This window comes from Helianthus annuus, chromosome 9 (assembly GCF_002127325.2).
Source record: "Helianthus annuus cultivar XRQ/B chromosome 9, HanXRQr2.0-SUNRISE, whole genome shotgun sequence".
In the NCBI taxonomy this organism is placed as follows: Eukaryota; Viridiplantae; Streptophyta; class Magnoliopsida; order Asterales; family Asteraceae; genus Helianthus; species Helianthus annuus.
The window spans coordinates 148,451,774-148,468,260 of NC_035441.2; the positions used below are offsets into that span (position 1 = coordinate 148,451,774).

Sequence of the window (16,487 nt, forward strand, 5' to 3'; positions counted from 1 at the left end):
CGGCCCTGGGTTTGTGGGGTTTAATATCCCCGGTAGTGTTGTTTAGACGATCAGACATGATCTTTTGAGAGGGAGAGGGATGGTTAAAAAAGTGTTAAGAGTAGCGGTGGGCGCCAATGATGAAACAATGGTTAACCGGGCAGGATTAACACACTGGTCTCGTCAAGAAGGGTTAATCCCTTCCTCTCAAGGATCGCTGGCTAGATCGTCCGCCGGTTGATCTCCTGCACAAGGAAACAAGCCGTAACTCGTAACAAGGAGGATGGGGTGGGGGGTGCTCCTTGTTACCACTCTCCGGCGTGAGAATTAGTAATTTGCTTGGGAAGCAAAGTGTGATAGTAGTAGTAGTGAGAGAGTTGTGAAGAGATACCTCAAACCTAGTTTGGGGTTGGTATTTATAGCCGAGGAGTGAAGGAGGAGTTGAAAGGACAGACTGACGACGTGCAGCCCTTATGCAGGTGTGTCAGGCTTGTCGGTTGTGGAGGTGAAGCCACGTCCTACTGCAGTGTCAGTCTGTTGCTTACATATGGCCTGACAGGCGACTGTCATTGGTGCCACTTGCTCTGTACTATCAGTCCCACTTGCCTTGTGCGCAGGATGCGGTGCCGCGCCGCATCGCTACCTGCGGTAACTGTCGTTGTTCCCGCGTTGTCCTTATGGCAAAGACTGTGGGATGCGGTGCCAGGCCGCATCGCCACTTGTGGTGACTGTTGCTGTTACCCAGATCCCTTGTATTGATAGAAGTGTTCACAGGATGCGGTGCTAGGCCGCATCGCTATGTGTATATCGTTTTAATACGCCAGATGTGGTGCCATGCCGCATTACTATACCGTTCTCATACTCCAGGTAAGTGCTCTTCCATCATTGGGCAGATTGGACTCGACCTCTGTGTTTGTGCGTTCCCGCGCGGACACAGATAAGTCTTTAGCTAGTGGGGGTTTTGATAAGGGTAATGGTCACTCGCGGTCATGCTGACGCGAGATCCGGGACCATACCCCTTCAGGTACTAATAGTTTAAAATCACCTTCTAGGGTATTAACGTTTCATTTTGTAACGTTTGGAGGTGTCCTTTATCTTTAAAACTGATGAGTTTTGTACTTTATGTTTCAAAAACTTGCATGCTACGTCCTTTAACCCTAACCCAGTTAATTTTTAACGTTAACTTAGGTCAGGTGTAAGACATATGAGGACAATTTGATCATTTAGCCCTTTTATTTAAACTAGGGTGTTACACCCGCGCTTCGCGGCGGGCGACCCGATTTTTGATCTGGTACAGAAGTATGTTGACATATGTCTTACATCAAGTGGGAAACTCGATTAGAAAAGTTTTTACAAAGTAAAAAGGTTGTCAGTGTGAATGCTTGTCAACTTAAGTTTATAGCGACACGTAAATAAAAATAAAGACGTAAAGTTGATTAAAAAGTATTTAGAAAGTTAGGAGATTGTAAGAGTCAATGCTGAAAATTAAAGGTTATAAGTAAAAAAACAAAATCACAAAAAAGAAAGAAAAAAGAAAGAAAAAAAATTGTGCAAGGAGTAAAAGCGTAAAATTTAAACGTTGACGAAAACTGTAAATTACAAAAGAACTTGGTATTTAAGAAACAACAAACAAAGCATAATGGCCGAAAACGTACATTATAAGAGATGAGAAAAAATACGTAAAAAAACAAAACCACAAAAAATTAGTGCAAGGAGTAAAAACATAAAGTTAAAAAGTTGATGAAAACTGTAAATTGCAAAAGAAGTTGGTATTTAAGAAACAACGCACAAAGCATAAGGACCGAAAACGTAAATTAAGGAAAAAAAAAAAAGAAAACCCAAAGGTTGCTAGGAAAAGACAAAAAAAAAAGGGAAAAAAAAATTAAAAAAAAAAAATATCCTCACCGACATAGCATATTTATAGTTATATAATACGTATCTTAATTAAATAAAGATAAAAATAAAATAAAATATATTAAAATACTAAAGCCTTTCTCTTTCTAAACATTATCTCTCTCAACTCTCTTTGCCCCCTCTCTCCAAATACCACTGGTGTTTTTTCCGGTGAACCACCACCACCACAGAATCACCAATTGCTATGGCCACTCCCTACCATCTAAACCCCTACCACCGCACCCCCACCGTCTCCGTTTATTATCCGTTTTTGTCATAGTTGTGTTGAATAATTTGTTGTATTAGTATTATTGATAAATTGATTCGTTTTGTGATTTTACAAAGTTGCTATTTGTTGTATAAAATATACGTATCGTTTCTGTGTTTTTTGTTTGTTTATACCAGTTCTCTTTGACTTTTTTAAGTTTTGATTTATACTATTTAAACTTGTTTATCCTGATCGTAATGGTGGCTGGTTTTCCAACATTTGGGTATCTGGGTAAGTGAATTTATTGTAAGACCAAATAGGCATTAGGTTTGAGTAAGGAATATGAGGAGAATAGTTGAGAAAAGGCAGTCGGTGGCCGGTGGCAGTGGTGGACATAGGCGGAGGATGACAGGTAGAGAAAGAGAGAGGTTAGAGAGAGAGGGGGGGGGGGGGAGCGGGTGGGAGGCGAGAAAAGGGTGTTATATATATTTAGTATTTTTATAGATAAAAAGACTAAAATACCCTTGGGTGATTATAATCTAACATTAAAAATTAACTGGGTTAGAGTTAAAGGACGTAACATGCAAGTTTTTGAAACATAAAGTACAAAACTTATCACTTTTAAAGGTAAAGGACACCGCCTGAAATGTGCTATATAGATAAAGGACAAAATTTGAAATTCACTCTAGAGTTTCTGTGGTTTGCACAAAATAACATACTTAGGTACTAATAGTTTAAAATCACCTTCTAGGGTATTAACTTTTCATTTTGTAACGTTTGGAGGTATTAACTTCTAAGGTATTAACATAGTCAGTCCCTGTGGTTTGCACAAAATAACATATATAGGTACTAATAGAATGTGATTTTAAACCTACAAATAACGTTAATACCTCGAAACATTACAAAATGAAAAGTTAATACCCTAGAATATAATTTGAAACTATTAGTACCTAAGTATGTTACTTTGTGCAAACCATAGGGACTAACTATGTAATTAACTCTTTTAAATATTTTACTATAAATTTATTTCATTTAGAGAAAAATGCTCGGATAGTCCCTGTGGTTTTGCCTTTTTTCACCTTTAGTCCCTAACTTTCTAAAACTACTTGAATAGTCCCCAACTTTTCATTTTTTGTTCCCGGATAGTCCCTGGGTCTAACTTCAGTTTGTTTTCTATGTTAAGAGAATGTGAAATGACAAAAATACCCTTCCCTTAAAAAGGCCAAACCACAGGGACTATCCGGGCATCTTCTTCATTTTTATTTGTAAAACCCCACCACCACACTTCATCTTCAACCTTCACCCACCATCACCCTCCTCCACCCTCCACGACGCCGGAGCCTCCATTCTCCGATCAGATTCCTCCACCCACCATCACCCTCCTCGACTCGCCTCGACCACAGTTTTCCCACCCGAATTCGTAACAAATGTTTTCACAGACGATGAATCAAAGTTAGTTTCGGAAACTAACTCCACTGTTGTGGTGGTTACAGTTGTGGTTTCCGGTGCAATCGCAAAGTTGTGTGACATTGAATGGACGCTGTAATTAGCTAACAGAATCATAACATACACCATTAAAGTAGGTGTTTGTGAAAACACCTGCTGAAACAACCAAACAAAAGAGGCGTTCATCTCCTTTTGAACTCTGACTAATATATGCTGTAAATCTTCGTAATATAAAAGCTCTCTCATCTGTAGCTTTGAAGCTCACGGATTATAAACACCATTGATGAAAACGCTTTTTTCACTGAACAATAAGTCGATTCACCTGCTTCTTTTATACATTGTTTCTTTCGCTTAATTATTCGCAGCGAAAACGGTAGATCTACACTGTTTGCTTTCCGTTCTATACTCGCCGGAATCATATCCCCCTGCCACTCCAATTCCAATTCCAATTCCGATTCCAAACCGTCGTAGTTTCGGTTACTTTCAACGTCATCGGAAACCTGAAACCGGAGAGCTAATTCATTAATCTGCTTCGAGAATTCCTCATCGGGAAATTGAGCGGAAACATATCGTTTGATTCGATGATGCGTTTTCGGTGTTTCAGATCTGTTCAATTTGGTTCCGAATATTGCTAACCGGTGGACATAACGGTACGCGAGAGCGAGGTGAGTTAAACTGTGTCGTTTTGATGAGATTGCAGAGGCTAGCGTTTGTAGCGATGGAGAAGGAGAGTGTGGGATCATCGAATGTTGCGATATGGTCAAACATTGATTCGCCATTTTTGTTCTCATTTGTGGATACAGAGATTGAAATTGGATTACAAAAGTGTGATTCAAGGATGAAGATTATAGATCCAGTAACGGAAAGTGATATAACTTTCCTTCGAACCTGAAATGAGTGAACATAAAGGAAAACGAATTACAAAAGTCAATTTTCAGAAACAAATCTCAAGAATATAATCATTACAGCACACATAAACATAAACATACACAATCACTTTTGTGCATTAAAATCGGATCGGAATTGGTGTTGTTTAGTCGAGGCGAGTCGAGGCGTGCGAGGAATCTGATCGGAGAACGGAGGTTCCGGCGTCGTGGAGGGTGGAGAAGGTGATGGTGGGTGGAGGTTGAAGATGAAGTGTGGTGGGTGGGGTTTTACAAATAAAAATGAAGAAGATGCCCGGATAGTCCCTGTGGTTTGGCCTTTTTAAGGGAAGGATATTTTTGTCATTTCACATCCTTTTAACAGAGAAAACAAACTGGAGTTAGACCCAGGGACTATCCGGGAACAAAAAATGAAAAGTTGGGGACTATTCAAGTAGTTTTAGAAAGTTAGGGACTAAAGGTGAAAAAAGGCGAAACCACAGGGACTATCCGAGCATTTTTCTCTTTCATTTATAATGGAAGACCATGTGCAGGGGCGGACCCATATGGTATTGGTCGGGCTCCTCGGACCCCAGTTTTTAAAAAATATCTAGTAGAGACGGTATTGTAAATTTTCTAATAACCCCGTAAAAATTATAAGATGAATCCATAATAACTAGGTAAAAGTTATTGCAGTGATTGTAAATTTTCTAATAACCTCGTAAAAATTATAAGATGAATCCATAATAACTAGGTAAAAGTTATTGGGCAGTGGTAAATTCCTTGTGTTGAAACTGATAGGTCAATAGTTCTCGACTCTTTAAGCATGCATTTCTTGTTTTGAATTCCAAAAACAAAATGTATCACTTAAGGTTTTAAACCAACAACAGCCTTCACCTTGAACTCAATTCAAAACACAACATAACACCTCTGCCATCATGTCTTCACACCCTACACCCTTAAAGCATGACCACAGACCATATATAACTTTTTTTTTTAACAAAGTTGATAACATTCTTAGACTAGAAGGTATGGGGAGGGTCATCCCAAGGGAATGAGCCGCCACGTAGGACGCCACATCCCCATCCCATATGGGATGACCCTCCAAGCAATTTTAAGGGGTGGAGGATGAGGCCCCACACTAACTATTTTTTATTGTTTATCTTTTTTATCTGCTTAACTTTATAAAAACAATGCAAAAATTAAATAAAAATAATGCATAAAAGAAGTAAGTTAAATCCATTACATAACATAAACAAAAATTAAATAACCTAAAAAATAAAATTATGAATCCAAAAAAACATAAATTACGAATCCTAAAAAATTAAAACATTAAAGCGAAATGGGTAGATTTTGGATGGAGTATTTTAAAGGGATTCATGATTTTTTTTGGGTTGAAGGGATTCATACTTTTTTTTTTATAAAAGGATGGAGTTTTTTATAAAATGGATGAGAGAAGAGAGAAGTGGGTAGATTTTGGATGGAGTATTTAAAAAAAATGGATGAGAGGTGGGTATTTATTAAAGTAAAAAAACTTTTTTTTATAATATAGCCGTTTACCAACGGCTAGATTTCAAAAAGTGGGCCCGTCGAATCCGGCTGGCGGGAGACGAAGAAGACGCGGCAGGGCATAGGGGGGCGGTGTTCCGCCTAGGCGCCGGGCCTGGACGGGGCCACGCCGTCCCCCATACCGTCCAGTCTAAGAACAGAGAAAATATAATATGACATACAACTTACTTGGAATTTGTAATGTTATTTTTATTTATTTCGAATCACATCGTATTTTTATTGTGTTTTTCTGTCGAGTAATGATCATACATTTGTATTATAATATTGTATTTTTATGTACGACCCGACCTGACCCGAACCGCGACCGACCCGAAAAATCTAATGTTTGGTTGTGAAAAATTCAAACACCCAAAAAAGGGACCGTATTGAAAAAATTCTAGGACCGTCACTGACCATATGACGTTTATTTCACTTAATTATATACCGCGTCGTCTGAAAGCCTTAAAGATGACCATGTGCTTAGTTTACTTATCAACTAACGTATCACCTTTGCCAAAGAATAATAAAAGTGATGTAACATTCGAGAAAACGTATATACATGTCACGCATAAAAAAAAATATGGGAGAACATACCTTTATATTTGAAAGAAGAACACAAATGTGTGGCAAAAGTGGAGAAAGGGGTAACCGAAAAATTATATCTTAGCATTTTAAACAATATAATAAAACTTGGTTGTTTATCCACAAATCAGATTCTATTTCGTTACATGGCAATAAAGCCGCATTGTTTACCTCAAAATTGTGCTTTAACTTTCTATTCATGTCTTGAGCTCAAATGTTTGTTTATCCAAAAGTTGAATTATATTTCTCTCTTCTGCGTGTGGCCATTTCTAGTGTGCAAATATAGGGAGTCCAGTTTCTTATCTAGAAACCAGTTCTATTTCTCTCCGGTCCAAAAATTGAGTTATATTTCTCTCTTTTGCGTGGCCATTTCTGCTTGGATAGTCCCTGTGTTTTGCCCTTTTTTCACCTTTAGTCCATAACTTTCTAAAATTACAGCTATAGTCCCCAACTTTTGCGATTTCGTTCCCGGATAATCTCTGGTGCAAATGGATGTTAGTTTTTGGTGTTAAGTATGTTCGAAATTACTAAAATGCCCTTACTAAAAACAAAATAATAAAAACAATAAAACATATAAAATAATTAAGTGCTTGGGCCTACCACAACCCCTCATCCAATCAGCCTCTCTAACCATTTTTGTGGGACCCACCGACAATCACCACCGCCATTTTCAAACTCTCAACAACCTCCACCACCGTCAAGAACTCCGACCACCATTACCCAAGAAACTCCGATCACCCCTCCGGAAACTGTAAAATGAATCAGTTTCATGGTAAAGTAGAAATAATATAGTGAAACTGATTCTTAATTCAGATGGCTAAAGAATTTGATTTAACATGTTCTACTTTTTTTTTTATAGAATTGAGAAAATAAAATTTGAAAATTACCTCCATGTCTTGGATGACAACATCATTTGTAAATATGGAAGCTTCATCCTGTGGGGTCATATCCAAATAATCCCATGTAGATGGTTTACCAACCTGAAAATTGGTCAAAAAATAAGTTTAAAAAACTTTGTAGTCAAAGAAAGACACCCTCCTTCTTACATCACTAGTCAAAAAATTTTGAAGGCAAAGAAAAACACCTTCTTACCCATATCAATGGTCAAAAGCACCACTCTCAACCATCATCACCACTGCCACTCTCATGGTTCAATAGCCAGAAAGCCATCATCATCATCTCCACTCGTCTTCGTCTCCAACCTCAAAATCCATGACCACCATCGTCACCCGTCGTCTATCTCACTCTCATCGGTTCCTCTCTCTAACAGGGTTCACTCTCTCTATCTCTTTCTTTATCTATATCTCATTGTCTAGGTTCTGCAATTAATCAAATTAAATTGGAAGAAGAAGTGTGTTTGGATTGAAGATGAATCTGAATATGAGGAAGAAGAGGTGTGTTTGGATTGAAGGTGGTTATTGATTTAAATGTTAATTTTTAATAATAGTAAGGGTATTTAGGTCATTTCACGCCAGGGACTATCCGGGAACGAAATTGAAAAAGTTGGAGACTTTAGCTGTAATTTTAGAAAGTTATAGACTAAATATGAAGAAAGCCAAACCACAAAGACTATCCAAGCATTTAACTAAATATTTTATAAGTATTGATGATGAGTAGAGTAGAGTAAGAATACATTTAACTAAATATTTTATAAGTATTGATGATGAGTAGAGTAGAGTAAATATTTTATAAATATTTTATTGTATCTATGGTTCTAGGTTGTTTCTGATATCTGCATATTTTTACCATGTACTATGTTACTCTTCTGATGTTGATAGCATTCCTTATGTACCATGTTCTTTTATTTGTTTGTTGTGTGTTTTAGAGTTGAGGGTCTCTCTGGAAACAACTTCTCTATTCCTTATGGGTAGAATTAAGGTTTGCCTACATCTCACCATCCCCAGGCCCTACCAATAGCTACGCTATTTATGGGATTTACTAGTTACGTTTGTTGTTGTATACATACCCCTTAGTGTATTAGTGAAGTAGACATAAACGCATAATTCATGAATTTAATTTTCAGGATACTCATGTATCCAAACTAATGGGTTTCTAATTTCTTTGTAAAATTCATATATGAATTCGAATCCAAACCCAAATTTTCAGATACCCGAACTTTTTATACCTGTAATTTTGGATATCCGAATTTTAAGATGATTCATGTTTGGAGTTTCTGGGTTTTCATTGGGATATTTGAATTCAAATCTTTTTGCACACCCCTATACTTGGACAGTTGGAGACCAAGTATGATTTTGTTGGGCTTTACTTTGTATTTTAAGTACTTTATTCTAGAGTTTATTTCTTTGAAACGGATTTTAAATGGTTTTTGATCCTTTCTGCCCATTGTTGGGCATTTACTTCTACGGGTCCGATTTAGTTTTGTTGGGCCATAGTTGGGTTTATGTGGACTTTTGGTGTGTAGTTTTTTTCTTTTATTTATTTATTTTGCCATGCGGTGTGTCCTGGTGACGGGGACTGGGGTAGCTAAGGTCTTTCTTGTAATCGTTTATTTTTTTCATTTATTTTTCTTTATCTAAAAACAAACTCAGGAACTTTTGTATCCCTAGTGGCAACCAAAGTTTTCTAAATTCAGGAATTGTATGCGTACATTTGTGACACATATATTGTGAATGAATGAAGATCAATTCATGGCTACATGTTCATATAAGTTAGCGTGGAAAATACAAATGGTTTGGTTAACCAGTTGAATACCATCTCTAATTTTAGTTTCTGAAGAAAACGAAAAAAACTACAACTTTACAATAATTTCGGAATTTGTATAAAGTGATATCTAGTGTTTTAAAATACATTTTGGCCCATGATTAAACTACAGTATTCTCTGATATAATGATACTAGCTTACAACCCCGTGTATTACACGGGTTGAGTGACGAAAAATGTAAATTATAAACTTGTATATATAAATTAGTAAAAATAAAGAACTGTTATATTTTCGTTACTTGTACATGTGATTTGATACGTTATTAGTAATTATTGTTTATATCCAAATAATATATTTTATCTTAACAAATATATGGTTAGGGTAAAATGAAAACTTCTACGAGTTGTGAGAACTTAGAGAACTTAACCTTACAAAAGGTGTTACGATTTTTTTTTTTTACAGAGGGTGTGAATGAGCGATTAGAGACTCAAAGTGTTAAACTTTTTAATTTTGGATTCAAGTAGTTAAAACCACTAAAACATAGGGACTCAAAAAGTAATTTACCATTAATTAAATTTGAAATTATACGTTTGATCTCTAACTATATTAAATAATATTATACTTATTGTATTATTTGATACATTTATCTTTGTTATAGATAATTATTAATTAAATTTGAATTTAGACGTTTATCTCTAACTATATTGATTAATATTATATTATACTTTGTTTATAAAATTAATATGTAATACTATATTAAAAGGGTGGAGACACCAGAGTGTGACACGTGTACAAAAAAATTTTCGTTTATTAGTATAGGAAGATTATAAAATGGAAAAAAAATCTTTTTTTATAAATAACTTGGTTTAATTTTTTTCTTTTCTTAAACGCAATATTGTAATTGTAAGGTCTAGGACGCAGAGTACAAGTTAGGTTGTCGAGATGATTCTTTTTTCAACTCCGCTAAATTACTCGGAATCGATCAAACACGGCCAACGTCAATCAGAATCGGATCTAGTTGGTAAACTTGGGCCGAATTTGACTAAAAAAATAAAACATAATTTCTATGTCTATGATATTAAAAAATGAATATCGTTTTCAAGCAATGAATATTAATTTTTGAAATACTTTACTATTTGAACATGTATTATTTTATTTGTATTGTTATTCACATATTTTGTTATAAATATTAGTAAACTTATGATATTTGACATACATATAATTTCCCATAAACTAAATTCTTTATAATTTAACATGCCCGAGTACTCCCTAAGTAATCTCCGCCTAACCCGAGTACTCACAACTCCTAATCAACCGACTTGAGAACGTTTTGCGACCTCTACAACCATACTTAGAAAGGTAGAGATAATATAACTATGTATCTAAATATTAAATGTTATAAATAGTTAGAGAACTAAGTTAAGTGTTTAATAGATTAAGGTAGAAAATTCATTTGAAAGCCAATTTCCTTCCTGAGAAATTATCTATGACAAATTGTGAACTCAACATGTTTCAAAAATACCATTTGTTAAAACACTTTTACAAGACCAATAAATCTAAGAAACTCATTTCATATTACTGATTACGTTACAAATTTAAAAGAACACCCTCTACTTCCTAACCCTTCATTACTATCTAAAGAGTGGATATATATATAGGGGTTGGTTAATGTACAATATTTCTTAACGTATGATGTGTACGAGATGGAATTACGTATGTTATAAAACTCAAAAACCCTAATCACGTAGTTGAAAACCATAATCACGCATGTTGAAACCCATAATCACGCATGAACATAATCATGCATGTACAAAATCGGAAATCACGCATGGGGTAAAAAACCTAATCACGCATGTTATATTTTCACAACGTACGTTAAGCAAAATTGTACAATACACTTTCACTATATATATATATATATATATATATATATGGGTTAGTTAACGTACAATTGACCTTAACGTACGATGCGTACGCGATGAGAAATCTGCACGTTATAAATGTCAAAAACGAAACCCCGCATGTTATATCTCTCAAATCCGCATGTTCACAAACTCGGCAGACTTCATCAAACTCGGTAAGACTTCTCATAAATCCACATGTTCAAAAACTCAGAAGACTTCCCAAAACCCATGTGTTATATCTCTCAAATCCGCATGTTATGTTTTGATCGCGTACACATCGTACGTTAAGGGATATTGTACAACATACTTTCTCTCTCTCTCCGTCTACATATATATATATATATATATATATATATATATATATATATGAGGTTCTATAGTGAACGCTAGTGTATTTGTGAACTAAATGAACAAATCCTGACCATTGATTACATCATCAAACCGTAAAATACACTAGTGTATTTTCATCCCCAAATCCTGACAATTGATTTACACTTGTGTATACATTTATGTATTGATAACCAAGGGCTAGGATTAGTTTACTAGTGTTCACAATCAAGGGGTTGTTCACAAGTGAACCTAACCCTGTGTGTGTGTCTATATATATATATAGGGGTTGCTTAACATACAATTCATCTTAACGTACGATGTGTACAAGATGCGAAAATAACATGCATCTTCCACCATCTTTTTTAAAAGCCCGTAATTTTTTATACGTAATTATTTCTATAAAAAATTACACCACAAAAACAAGTATACTATTGCTAATATTTTGAAATTAAAAAAAAATAACTTGAACTGAGTATTCGTGAAAGTGGATGTTTTTGTTGAGTTTTTGCACTGTACAATTTTATGGAGTTTTCGGAAAATGCCACGAAAAATGTCCACTTAAAAACACCATAATGATCCAATTTAGAAAAAACACACAAATAATGTCCCAATTTAAAAACGCGATCATAAAACCTAGGTCAGGAAAACATCATAAAATGTCTAATTGAAAAGCGATATTATAAAACCTAGTTCAGAAAAACGACATAAAAAACCAGTTCAGAGAACGCCATGGAAAAACCCAGTTCAGAAAACTCTGTAGAAAAACCCAGTTCAAAAAAAAAAATATAAAAGTAGTAGTTGAAAACGCCATAAAAAAATCTCAGTTCTTTTATTTTTCAAAAGTTTATTAATAATATACTCATTGGAAAGATAAAACACGTTGGATTTTATAGTGTATTTTTTTAAATAATCATGTATAAAAAATTATCGACATTTAAATCATGGGGGAAATTATATGTGATTAATATGTGCACCCTTATTTGGATCTTCCCATTCTACCCCTCCCGGTAGTTTTAAAGTTCCCAGTATTTACAAAAATGTCACCACATCAATCTCGGCCACAAATCACTGAGATCCTGTCGCTGAGATATGTTCCTAGCGCTAGTAGGGTTTTGATTGTTTGTAGCGAAACCCGACACTATATATATATCTGACTCCTCCACTCCGAATAAATCTAGTGTACGCTGCTTTCACTAACAATAACAGTAACAACATACAACGGTGATTACCACGCCGACGATGATAACACAAAACAACTAAATTACTCAAATTGATGCAAATAATGGAATCAATTCAAATGGCACAAGAACACGATTTTTAAAATTAACGTTTAAATGAAAACATTCAAACGACAAGCTTAAAGCTTTGCAATGTTTACCATAATCAACAAAAACAAAGAAACACTTATGAGAATCCAAAACTTACGCGATAATTGGATAAATATAATACAAAATATATATATTTAAAATTACATGATAGATAAACATAGAAATTAAATAGTAATGTTAATCTTGACCTTGAGTGGTGAGCTCTCCAATCTTCAATCATCACATCAATGGCCCACTTTTTCATCCCAACATGTTTTTGGAAGCCCAATAATGCCCCAAAACCAATCCGTAAATCAAATGGCACCGTATACTCCAAGCCCACTTATTGACCAATGAATTGACTCATGGATGCTCCTGCATCATATCCTTAGATTTAAAAAAAGACTCGTCCCCCGGTCTTGTAGTTGATCCGATCAATGAAACCCTTGAATTTCAACAACTACTTTTTAACTCTGATTCAAGATCATTAACCCAAACGGTTTCCTCAAACTCTATTTGGATCCGGTAAATATGATATTCAAAATTAGCGATGAACTCCGATATAACTCCAGCACCTGCAACAAAGAATGTAGACATCCCAAGGCAAACAACGATCTTGAGAAGAACATTGGTCAAATACTGATCGTGGACTCTCATGCAACATGCATTGCATAATAAGCCCTCTTCCACCAGACACTTCTTCTTCTTCTTCTTCTTCTTCTTCTTCTTCGAGGAATGAAGATGACTTGCTGGGATTGCATGCAAAGGAATCAACCAAGGTCTAACCCATATATACAAGGATCGCCAAACCTACCATCTGACCCTGACAGATGAACTTCATCCCCTCAAACATAAACTCGTAACTTGCCGAAGGTGGAACAACTTTCTTGTTGTTAAAATTCCATTGTTTCCATCATGATATAGCGTTTCTATTCCAACCAGACCCACAACACACATCAAACCAACCTAAATAACTCACATACAAACATCAAACCAACCCAAGTCGCATCTTGCCACGATAGAAACTTTGTTCTGCTTCCCGCCAAACAATATTTAAAACAAAGTTGTATTCAAGTATAGTGTTTTTTAACATAAACTATAGTGAGTGTCGGTACGTGACGAACTGAATCGATTTTGCGTGAACATCGATACCGGTGTCAGTATCATCTAGGGTGTTCAAGGTTAGGTTTGAAACCGTCGAAACCGGACACCAGTTCGGTTTCAGTGTCAGTTTTTTTTTACTTCCGTTCGGTTGGTTTATAAAATTTCAAAACGCAATGAACGGTTTGGTTACGGTTTATACCAAAAACCGATCGTATAAAACCGAACCAAACCATAAACTTTTGAGGATATTTATAAACAAAGTTACGTATCATATTAGGTTAAGAATTGAAACAGAACTTGTTTAAGTAATTTAATATTAGTAGCATAAACTTTGAGTTTTAACTTTTAGTTATTTTATGCCGTGGTGATTTAGTTTTTTCTCTTCAACCTAAAATATTTTGAAGTATAAGTTTTCTCTGGTAAAATATATGAGCAACCCGATATGAAATTTGTGGTGAACCAATTGTGCATATGTTTGTTTGTTAGTCTTGACCATATAAGCGATTCAACCTTAACTTCAATCTAATTTATTTTAGTGTGAAATTTATGCTTTCAATTTAGTTTAGTTTGATCCAACTATGCTCGTTTGAACCACGCCCATACTTTTTTTGAACAATTAAACATAGTTACCTAGAAAGAAATCATGATACAATTTTATATGAAATATAACCCAACGTCTAAACCATGAAACCAAACCGTTAGTAACGGTTCGGACCGTTAGTAACGGTTCGGTTTGGTTTGGTTTAGGTTTCAAAACTGAAAATCATTACTAACGGCTTTGTTTACTGTTTAAACTAAAAACCGTCCATTCTGAACCATGTACACCTTAGTAAAATATGTGTCTATATTCTTTTAGGCATATCACGATTTTATTTTTTGATTTTTTGAATTTCGTTTGCGATATATACCCAAATACAGGTACGTACCATACCAATATCATAACATATGATGGAATTCACTACTTTATTTAAACATACAAGAGTAAACTGCAATTTTACCCCCGGGGTTTAGGCCTATTGACATTCTTAACCCCCTAACGAAATAATTGCAATTTTACCCCCCAACGTTGATGTTCTGTCGCAATTTACCCCCTGCCGTCAGTCAACAGTTATTTGACTGTTATAGGCAGGGGTATTTTGGTAATCTTACCCCATATTTATTATTATTATTATTATTATTATTATTATTATTATTATTATTAAAATCAAATTATCATCATCTTCAAATAACCCAGATCCATCATCATCATCTTCAAATAATTACTCCAACATATTAGATCCCATCTGCAAGGTTAACTTGGAGCCTATCCACTAAAACCCTTCTTCACCAAACACATATCCAAACTGGGGATCAAGATTCTCACTTTGACTCATCAATGGCGGACGACGACATTGAAGAACCAGCCGCTCCGATTTCTTCAAACCGACCAAAAAAAGAAAGAGGCTCACATCGATGCTTCTAACAGGCCAAAAAGTTGAAGTAATCTTACACCCATTTCAATTTTCTCATCAAGTTTCCTTTTTTATTCATCTTTTTCCGATTATAGGGTTCTCCATCATTGATTTGTCAGATTACGTGGCTTTTTGTTTCTGGGTTTTGTTTAAATCTTGATTTTTAGGGGTTTTGAGGTGGGGTTGTGTTGTTTTCTTGTTTATCACTTGTTTGACTGATTGCATGTGTTAATTGTGGGTACATTGTGTTGTTTGGTTGCTAGATGTTTCTCATCGGTGGTTCTTGGGATGATCAGTTTAGGGGTTTGGTGTGTGTGTGTGTGTGGGGGGGGGGGGGGTATGTTTGATTTTAGAATGGTAAGAAATTTGGGGCTTCTTGAATTTATTTCTGTTTTTGTTGATTACTGGATTGGTTGTTTTTTTTTTTTGTCTGTGTAAATGTGTGATTATTGAAATTGTTTCAGGTGAGGAGTATTGAAGAGGGGTTTGAAGGCTCATGGCATTCAGCATCGGTGCATTGAGCAACGGTTAAGAGGGGTTTGAAGGCTCATGGCATTCAAAATATCTTCTCCGTCTGTTTGTTACAGAGATAGTTGAGATCTCTGTGATTTTCCTTTGAAAGTATGAAATGAAAATTGTTAGTTTGTTTTGGTTCATCTTGTGCTTCATTTCGTAGTCTAAGTGGAAGAGTTGATAATTTGGTTAGTAATTTGAGATTCCTTGTTATAACTATGGGGTTGTGAATCGGTGGGGTTGGTGGTGGTTGTGGTGGTGAATGGCGGTGGCAGTGGTGGTACCCGGTGGTGATTATTGTGGTGGATGAGAGAGAGAGACAGGAAGTGGAAGCTCAGATGGAAGTGCAATACAAACGAAGGCAAAAGATTCTGCAGAAGATGTTGCAAACTGATCTACAGATGTTCTTTCTCTTATCAAATCTACACGGTTTTATAAAGGCTGCAGACAAATCTGGTGGTGACCTTCTGTGACGCTTAAATGGCTAAAGTTCTAGTTGCTGCATTTCAGTTTGTGATCTTGAGTTAATTTGAGGTGTAGTAAATTGACTTTGGCTTTTTTTTTTTCTTGTTTTTGGTGTAAAACCATTACAATGGTAATTAACAGTAATTTGAGGTGTAATAATTCTTATGAAGATTATTCAAAGCCAACATAGAACAGATTATTCAAATGTAATAATTCTTGCAGGGGTAATATTG

At 35.5% G+C, this 16,487-nt stretch overlaps 2 long non-coding RNA genes across 2 annotated transcripts; one reads left to right on the top strand and one right to left on the bottom strand.

The window, feature by feature from the left end:
- Positions 1-6,585: 6,585 nt before the first annotated feature.
- LOC118482162 lies at positions 6,586-8,092 on the bottom strand. Its single transcript, XR_004867518.1, has 4 exons — positions 7,612-8,092; positions 7,407-7,499; positions 7,120-7,268; positions 6,586-6,998 (listed from the first exon to the last, which is right to left on the bottom strand). It is a non-coding gene; the product is annotated as an uncharacterized LOC118482162 (long non-coding RNA).
- Positions 8,093-15,054: 6,962 nt separating this feature from the next.
- On the top strand, positions 15,055-16,439 carry LOC110879080. Its single transcript, XR_002558450.2, has 2 exons — positions 15,055-15,304; positions 15,741-16,439. It is a non-coding gene; the product is annotated as an uncharacterized LOC110879080 (long non-coding RNA).
- The last annotated feature ends 48 nt before the right edge of the window (positions 16,440-16,487 follow it).